Source organism: Malus sylvestris, chromosome 15 (assembly GCF_916048215.2).
Source record: "Malus sylvestris chromosome 15, drMalSylv7.2, whole genome shotgun sequence".
NCBI classification, from domain to species: domain Eukaryota; kingdom Viridiplantae; phylum Streptophyta; class Magnoliopsida; order Rosales; family Rosaceae; genus Malus; species Malus sylvestris.
In genome coordinates, this window is record NC_062274.1 from 46,234,641 (window position 1) to 46,244,110 (window position 9,470).

The window sequence follows — 9,470 nt, forward strand, 5'->3', positions numbered from 1 at the left end:
ATAGAGACCAGGGCAATGGGAGCTTTTGTACGAACAGTTTCAGTCCACGACTTTTGATATTTTTTATTTGGTTCATGTGTAACATTCCTTCAATTGTTTTATGATTTCACTAAAGATGCTTTTGTATAGCACTCTGGATGTACATTCAACATTTATCAATTAGTAAAATATTATTTCTTAACAATTGTCTATTATATTTTGATATGCATATGTAAGGGAAAAGTTGGTCTGGCAAAGTACACTCGACAATATAAAGGGAAAAGTTGAAGACCAAATTGTAGCGTTTGTCAAATGTTGACCCTTACTGGCAAGATTTACTCATTTCTACGCTTGGATATCAACCCAAATATTAAAACTTGTTTAGGTGAGGACTAGTCAAAAGCTGCCATTTATGTTAGTATTACTGACAATGTTTAGATTGTAAATGTAAATGATTCTAGTATATAGTCATTTACATTTTTGTAATTTACGTCCTTAATGTTGTGTTAACATCATGTCGGAACACAATTATATCGGTTACAAGTAAACTACAAAAAATTTAAGAATAAAACTTTGTGTCATCTCAATTGCTCACACTTCTAATAAATAAAGTAAATAGTACCAGAATTGACATTTTAATGTAAAAATATGATTTTTCGTTGAAGTGAACAGTACCGAGAGCCTTTCGTTAAAATTTCCACAACAAATAAAGGCTGCAAACCAATCTTTATTTCCCAAGAAGTTAGAAACGTCCACATGTCCATGATCCCAAATTAATTAATCAAATACGAAGTCTCTTTCCAACTTTGATAGTTACACACATTGACACAAATGAAAACCAATTTTCAATAAAAGAAAGTTATTTTTACTAGATCTGACAATCTCTTACATGATTCATTAACACAACACGAAAATAACGGATTTCGGATCGACACAATAACTATTTATATTGTTATCGAGTCACACCATAAGAGCAGCGACAGAGCCATATAGAGGGTAGTAAAGGCCCGGCCCTATCCTGCAATTCCATTTTATTTGTATTATCTGACAACATTTACTATAATGATCATGTGGCTCATTGGTTATTGGGGTTTACAATTACCATTGGTCTTGGGGTCGAGACTTGCTGAGTGTACCGAGTACCAACATCTTAAAAACCTTAAATTTGCCCCTTTTTTTAACCATATAAGAGCAGCTCCAGCATGTGCTAGAGCCCGAGGGACAAGCCCGCGAACAATGGCAGAGAGCCCAAGCAAGCAAGCCTAGCATGTGCTGGTGAGGGAGCCCGAGTAGGCCCGAGTGAGAGGCCCGACGTGAGTTGCCAGCCCGAGACCCCGAAGGCAACGTGACGTAAGGCTGACGTCACCCACTTTTTTATTATCGGAAAATGGCCTGCAAGGGCTGGGTTTCTTCGCCGGATTCTGAAAATGAGGAAAAACAGTATGCATGGATGTCAAACCTTAGTAATTTCCAACTAATTTTCACATGCAAAGAGGCATTTAAGTACCTGGAATGGATTCAAATTGAGCAAGAGCTCCAGAACCCACAAACTTGCCAAAGTTTGCTCTGAGGAGGTGACAAAAAACTAGGCAAGGTTTAAGAGAAATTGCAGGGGTTAAACCTCTGGTTTTGAATTGGAAAAACACCACAAATCTTGCCCCAAGCAACATTAAGACATAATGAAACAAGATTTTCATAAAGAACCTCACTTGGGTTCGAGTTTCAGATCTTGAAGCTCTCGGCTTCAATGGTGGTTTATATCGTGATGGTCCGATGACGCATGCAACGGTATAGCTAGGATCCTTTAGTCCCAGAGATTAAGGTTTCATGGTATTGGTGTTTGATTTGTTTAATTTTCGAAGAGGAAAGTGGGTGAGAGCTCTCGGAGCTCTAGAGAGAGTGAGAGTGTCGAGAGCTGAGAGAGAGAGAGAGAGAGAGAGGAACTTTAGAAAAATGGAGAGAAGTGAGAAAGATGGGTGGAAAGAGAGGGAGTGACATGAGGGAGTGGAGAGTACACGGGAAATTCCAAGCAAATTGCAAAAAACACTATTATTTTATTTACATATTGTCAGGGCTATTCAAGTGTAGGGGTGAAGATGCAAAAAACAATTACTGTTTATTAAGGGCAATTACTGTTCACAAGGTGGATTAAATAGTGGATAGCCCTGGGAGAACTTTCCCACGATATGGAATTGCTCTAAGAACCAACCCCCTTTTTTAACCGTATAAGAACCAACCCCCATTTTGTTAGTGTTATAATTTGCCTTCTGTGTTACCATATGCAAACCAAGCAACTTTTTTTTTTTTAATATTAACCTTATGTTTTACCATGTAAAAATCATACCCTTTTTCTTTGTCAGTTGATATAAAAGAAGACCTATAAAGTCTAGAACATGATATAATTTTAAGACTTAATTAAAAAAATATTTGTTCGAATCTAACGTATTAATCTTTTATTAATCAAAACTCATAAACAAGTTTTATTCTTATAATATACCTTTAATTTTTCTTCCATTCAATAAGATTTCAATTATTTTGTTTAGCTTCTTTTGTATGGCTTAAAGGCCCCTTCTAGTCTGGATTTCTAGCTCCGTCACTAGATAAGAACCCGTTAATAACAGGTCCTTAACAGGTTTACAGGTTTACACGAGGGTGACATGTGGGTAACCCATTTCGACACGTTAAGAAAAATGTTATTTTGATAATTTTAATTTTTTAAACTACCAAAAAAACTTACTATAAAATATAATAGCCATAGTGTATAAGCATATATGGTATATATTGTATTATTATTCTATATAATGTTTTTTTTAAATTAAGTTTTATTTATTTATTTATTTTTATAGTATACTGTAGGCAAAGAGTGAGAGTAAAAAAAATTATAAAACACATTAAAATTAAATATATCAAGTAATTTAAAAATACCAAACACATTAAAAAATTATAATAATTAATTTATAAGTGCAAAAAAATGTAAAAAAAAATAGGTAGACACTCATGATCGCATCCTTTATGCTTTGAGGATGGGTATACAAACCCTCATGAATATTACTTAAGGGGAGTTCAAAATAAATAAAATTCGTAATCATTAATGTACAAGTCTGAAAAATGTGAAAGCATATATAAACGCTCGTCATTGCATCCTTAACCTTGAAGCACAACTCCCTTCATTTTGCATCTCCTTGAAAATTTGGTATTTTGTAGTATTGTACTAATGTTTTTTTCATTACGCTCTTATTTTGGGGTATGTCATACTTGAAAGACAAATGTTCTTTTTTATGTTTTGAAATAATAATTATGTGACAATATGGTATGCATATACTAATTTAGTATTATGTTTTTCATTTATTTAGGGGTCAAATTATGTTTTTCATTTTCATTGATTTAAAATATATTTTCTTTAACAGATAACATGTCTAGTCATATTACCTAATAATATTAATGGGTCGATTTGGGGTCGGGTCATATTACCCGTTTACTTTAACGGATGTTACACGACACGACTTGTTAAGATATCGGGTATATCACGAAAACAACACAAACACGAAAAACATGACAAGAATGCTAGGTTTTCTAATTTTTACCGTATTTTCCATACAATATTTTTACAACATCTTTAATATAAATGGAACCTACATGTGTTGGTAGGTTCTACTTTGATTAGAAATGTGATACAAATGTGGTATAAAAAATTTATTAAGTATAGCCTTACTCATTTTCAATAGGACAAATTCAAGATGTTTATGTATATGCCATTGACTATGAGTGTTACTAAACCCATCCCATTGTCCTATTTTCTCATCCCCTTATAATTTCACCCATCATAAAAAGCTAAAAATACTTAATACTCTTTCTCCACCTAGTTCTATTCTTGAAATATCCTAGATACAATTAACATCATCCGACTCAACTCGACAACAACCTCCTTCCCACTAGAAACAATTTTTTCTCTCTGGAAATTTGGAGGGGAAGGCCTTGACGTGGCCCATTTTGACTAGAAGGACGAGGATAAGCGACATCCACGGTTGAAGTTGAGTTTTAGTATTTGTGAGTTTGATTGAGATGGAGGAAGGAAAAGATTAGGTTGAAGTGTCAAGCCAGTGGAGGGTGGCTGCCGTCAAATTGGATGGGGTGGTTGCTGGGCTTTCCGTTTTTCTTCTAAATTTTCAATTTTTCACTTTTTTTTTTCTTTCAATTGTACCAAAGCAGTAGCTAACAACAAAATGAAATTCAAAGAAATTGGATCCTTTTGAGTTTTGCAAAAACAAAAAGAAGAAACTGAGTTAGAATTATGGATAAGAAGATTTGTGGGATGCGAGTTCTAGAGAGTGGAGCTGGACAGCTAGAGGTCTGAAAGTGGGAGGGAGATAAAAGGGTTCTAGATTATTTAGGTATTTACGTCATTTGACATAGGGGGTAAACATGTCATCAAAAATAAATTAAAAAAGGGGTGGGGAAATAGGATTGGGGGGTGGCCTTAACAGCTCTCTTGACTATTCACTATTCTCATCGACTTGATAGGCACCTACTCTACCCTTGATATAAACATTGATCGACTCCCTTCCTTTTGTCACACTCTTTCCGTTGCTCCATTATTTCACTCCCACACAGCCGGATCATTTCCTGCCCTTTACTGGCTACAACACTAACGTCACTGAGAAAAACATATTCATTAATACCGAGCCAGTCCTGAAATTTCCGCGTTTCAGCGTTTCGGCGTTTGTGTGAGGGCCTGACGTAGATGTAAATGGAAACCGATCATATTGAAAAGCGTAACGCTGTCATGAAAACGCTCCTCCTCGTTATAAGCTGCACACTTTTATCCATAGGCACATGCGGAGGTCCATTGGTAATGCGCCTTTACTTCATCCATGGAGGCAAACGTGTCTGGCTTTCGAGCTGGCTCCAAACCGGCGGCTGGCCAATCATCTTCATCCCCATAGCCATCGGTTATTACCACCGCCGCAAGACTGAAGGCCCATCAACCAAACTCTTCTTCATGAAACTCCCACTCTTTATGGCCTCCGCTGTCATCGGCGTCCTCACCGGCCTAGACAGACTACCTTTACGCCTACGGCGTGGCCCGACTTCCTGTCTCCACGTCAGCCCTAATCATCGCTGGCCAGCTAGCCTTCACTGCCCTTTTTGCCTTTATTCTTGTAAAGCAGAAGTTCACCTCATTCTCCATAAACGCCGTCGTGTTGTTGACTATGGGTGCGGCTGTTTTGGGGTTGAACACCAGCTCTGATCGGCCAGAGGGGGAAACGAATAAGGAGTATATTGCCGAATTTTTTATGACGGTGGCGGCGGCTGCTTTGTATGGATTTGTGTTGCCGTTGATAAAGTTGACATACAAGAAGGCCAAGCAGACCATTACATATGCTTTGGTTCTGGAGATTCAATCGGTTATGTGTTTGTTTGCTACTCTTTTCTGCACTGTGGGAATGCTTATCAACAACGACTTCAAGGTTAGTTGTTTTGGCCTCTCCTTAGTTATCGTCATCCAATCAATTATAGTTATATGAGATTCTACTTCAATTAATTGTTAATGTGTTTTCATGCTTGTAATAATGTTAATTTAACGTGATGATCTGAACCGTTTATTTTTTAAGTCATATTTTAAATATTATTTTTATAAAAAAATTAGCTAAATCTGAACCAATTTAGTCTTATAGCCTGTAATTCAATAATAAACAAACTACGTTCTTCACTTTAATTAACAACAAAATCATGAAAATGTTAATCGAAAAATGATTCTTAATTTGGATGATTTTTTTATTTTTTTTTTTTGCAAAACTCATCTTTATAGAATGTCCTACGAAAGAGACATAAAAAGGTAGCTACACATGATAATCAGTAAATATCATTAAAATAACAACACTCATTTGCCAATGTGAGAAGCGAAATGATCTATCCTCGTATAGCCAAAGATCAAATGGTATACCTACATGTATGTTTTTTACTTAATTTAGTAAGTGGAACAAGTTCTACAAATTTATAAAGTGACCTTTAGAATTGTGAGGAGTATATCCTCAGTCTTCACAAAAGAACTAGAGAGCCATAATGTTATAGTGGAGAAATATGCTAGCTAGATAAACTAAAACTCGATTACTTCATGCTTTGAATCAATCTAAAGTTATTATACCAACTACCAACTAATGAGAGTTACTTTATTCTACCTTTTTTGTTCATATATATGTATTGATGTCGCACAAGATACCATATATTTTCAACAAACTGTATCAGTACTATACCTACGTCTATAGGTTTGTTCTTCATCCTTTCTAAAGTTCCAAGATCCCGAATTGAAATGGTAGTAATATTATTGACAACCCGTCCTTTCTAGTAGTATTGCTGCTATCTTTTTGCTATTTTTTTAGTTGCTGGAACTACGTGGTAAAGAGCATAGAGGTTCGAGTCATCTTCAAGGCATATTATTGAATATTAAACATGCTCACTAACTTGTAATAAGTTCGGCTTTGTTATTTTTAGTTATTTCATCATTGTTTATAAAAGATTTTTGTTGGACATGGGATCTTACTTACGTTTTGTACATTTTAATCTCATGATGTGTTTCAAAAATAAATTAATAAAGGAATAATAAGCGTAGTTCTGAGTCATTTAAAATTTTAACCATTGTATGTTCTCCCCTTTGGTAGATTAATTTTTGTTTGATAAGCTGGTAGAATAGTATGCTCCTTACTATGCATTTAAGTTAGAAATCAGAACTACTCCTAGTGATTTTTTTTATTTTTTTATTTTTTTTGGTACTCCTAGTGATTTTGCTAGATGATTTAGTGTGGAAAATTATTGGTATATAAAAAGGATATTCTTTGGTAAATAGTCAAATTTATTTACAACTTTTTCAGCTTATTCCAAGAGAAGCAAGAAAATTCGATCTTGGGGAAACCAGATATTATATGGTGCTGGTATTGAGTGCTATAGTTTGGCAAGCTTTCTTTCTGGGAGCTATAGGAATCATCTTCTGCGCCCCATCTTTGCTTTCTGGAATTGTGATAGCTGTTTTACTCCCCATAACTGAGATCCTAGCAGTTATTTTTTACCATGAAAAATTCCAACCAGAAAAGGGAGTTTCTCTTGCACTCTCTGTGTGGGGATTTGTCTCTTACTTCTATGGTGAGATAAAACAAAGGGATACTTTGGATGCGGTCCTTAATCCTTAACATTTTTTGACTAAAACTTTAATGATATTCAAAGTTTGATTAAAGTCCCTTGACTTTGTACACCTCATTATATTACAATTAATATTTATATTTTTATAGTTTTGACATTAATTGTTTGATATTTTATGAGATCTATAATCCTATAAATTTAAAATCCCTCATTATAATACTATTAGAAATGGTTACAATAAAAAAATTCAAACATTTTGATTGAATAAATGGATAAAAATAATGTAAAAATAAGAAATAATAAATGGCAAAAGAATGTATCCATAGTGTTAAAAAAATTGGTACATTTTACAAAAAAATTGGTACATTCACATATAACAAAGTGGTACATTAATAAAGAAGAATGGGTACATTGTAAATAAATTAGGGTACATATAAAAGATAAAAAATTATGAGAACAAATGAATTTTTAAAAAATATAGGCGCTAAAAGAAATTAATACATGGGTACAAAATAAAACTAAAAAGAAAATACTACAAATTTAAAAAAATGTTGCAAATTAAAAGTGGGTACAAACTAAAAATATAAATATATGATACAAAGTTTAGGCATAAAACATAAATATATCATATGTAATTTTTCTATTATTGATTAAATATACAATGTGACGTAACGGTATACATATGAGTACAAACACAAATAAAATTTAAAAAAATATGGGCACAAAAAGAAACTAATATATGGGTACAAATTAAAAATGAAAAAAAAATTGGAACAAATTAAAAATAGGTACAAATTAAAAATAAAAATATATGATAAAAAATTTAGCCATAAATATAAATATAAATATACTAATCGTAACACTTTTAACACCAAAGGAATATATTTAAAAATAAAAATATTTTATTATTCAAATAATTAATGATATTATTAATACCCAAGGACCTTGATCAAAAATTGAAAATGAATAGGATTTTAATTAATGGAGTATAAAAAAGAAGGATGTGAACCTAATTTATCCTAAAACAAAACAAGCAAAAGGAAAAGGAAAAGGAAAAGGAAACGGAAATGGAAACGGAAATTGCGGAGAAAAAGAAAGACACACCAGAAACATCACAAGTTCCTCTGCTGGAACTCTAGCTAGTCAGTAGTCACCAACCCTAGTTGGACGGCAACACCAATACTATCATTTTTGTTGTGACATAAATTCTAGCACATGTGTGATTGTACAAATCATTAGTAAATTGTATTTAGGATACTAGAAGATCCTATCCCTTGATAATTGTAGTATTTGCAAGGCAAAAAATCCTCATTGATTTACTATAAATAAAGGCACAATGCATAGGAATAATACACATAACTCCTCAAGTCTTTCTTCATCTCTCTTTGACGCACCCCTTCAATAAAATAGGCCACAACATGTTATCATCACGCTCATGTTGCTGCGCTAAGGAACTGAAAGTTTTTCTGCTACAAACCCATTCACAAGATTCATCATCGGAATCCCAAGCCTTCTAAAACACGGTCTAAATTGTTGATATTTTTAATTGCATGCAACTTTCACCATTGAACATGAATCCTAATTTTTTATTATCGAATTATATATTGTAAATAATTTTCGATTATCAAATTATATATTGTGAAGTCTAAATTGTTGTTTGGCATTCCTTGTCAAATCTTGTAAGTTGTACCAGACAGCTCTAGATAGTTTTAGGGTTAAAATGCTTACTTTTGGGATCTTGCTGTTGGAAATATTCTCTCAAGAGCTTAACTTCTCACATCAAAGGTTTGTTCATTCATATGCATTTCATGCCATTATTTCCGGTTCATTCTGTCTAGTCAAAACTTCTCACTGCTTTCATGCGAGCTCGGCACACACTTTAAGACAACCCACATGGGTCATCTGATAGCTTCTTCCCAAAAATGGATTTTCAATCCTAGATCTTTCCAGATTGCTTTTGCATATAACATGTGACTTTTTTGGTCCCCTTTCTTGTCTAAAACATCAAGCCCCTAAAACATCAAGCCCTCTTTAAAAACTCAATCTAGGGTTTCATTTCAATTTGGCTAGGAGAATTACATTTCCAGAAAAGAGTGTGTTTTAGCTTTGAGCTGCCTCTTTTGTTCTTCATTAGAAACCCTAGTCACAAAATCACATTCATGCATTAAACACCCAAATCGTTGCATATTAGGGTAGCATTGTCTTTGTGATTTTATTTTAAGTTTGTGGTCAAGTTTTTCCCAAGTTTCATATCTTTAAACCGACCTCTTTTTGGATTCACATCAGCTTCATCTTTCAAGTATTTGACTAGTGAAAATGATTGGACATTTATCCAGATTTGCATCAACTTCATCATA

The 9,470-nt window shown here is 33.7% G+C and overlaps 1 pseudogene; it reads left to right on the forward strand.

The window, feature by feature from the left end:
- The first annotated feature begins 4,720 nt into the window (after positions 1 to 4,720).
- On the forward strand, positions 4,721 to 8,391 carry LOC126603026 (purine permease 3-like; annotated as a pseudogene).
- The last annotated feature ends 1,079 nt before the right edge of the window (positions 8,392 to 9,470 follow it).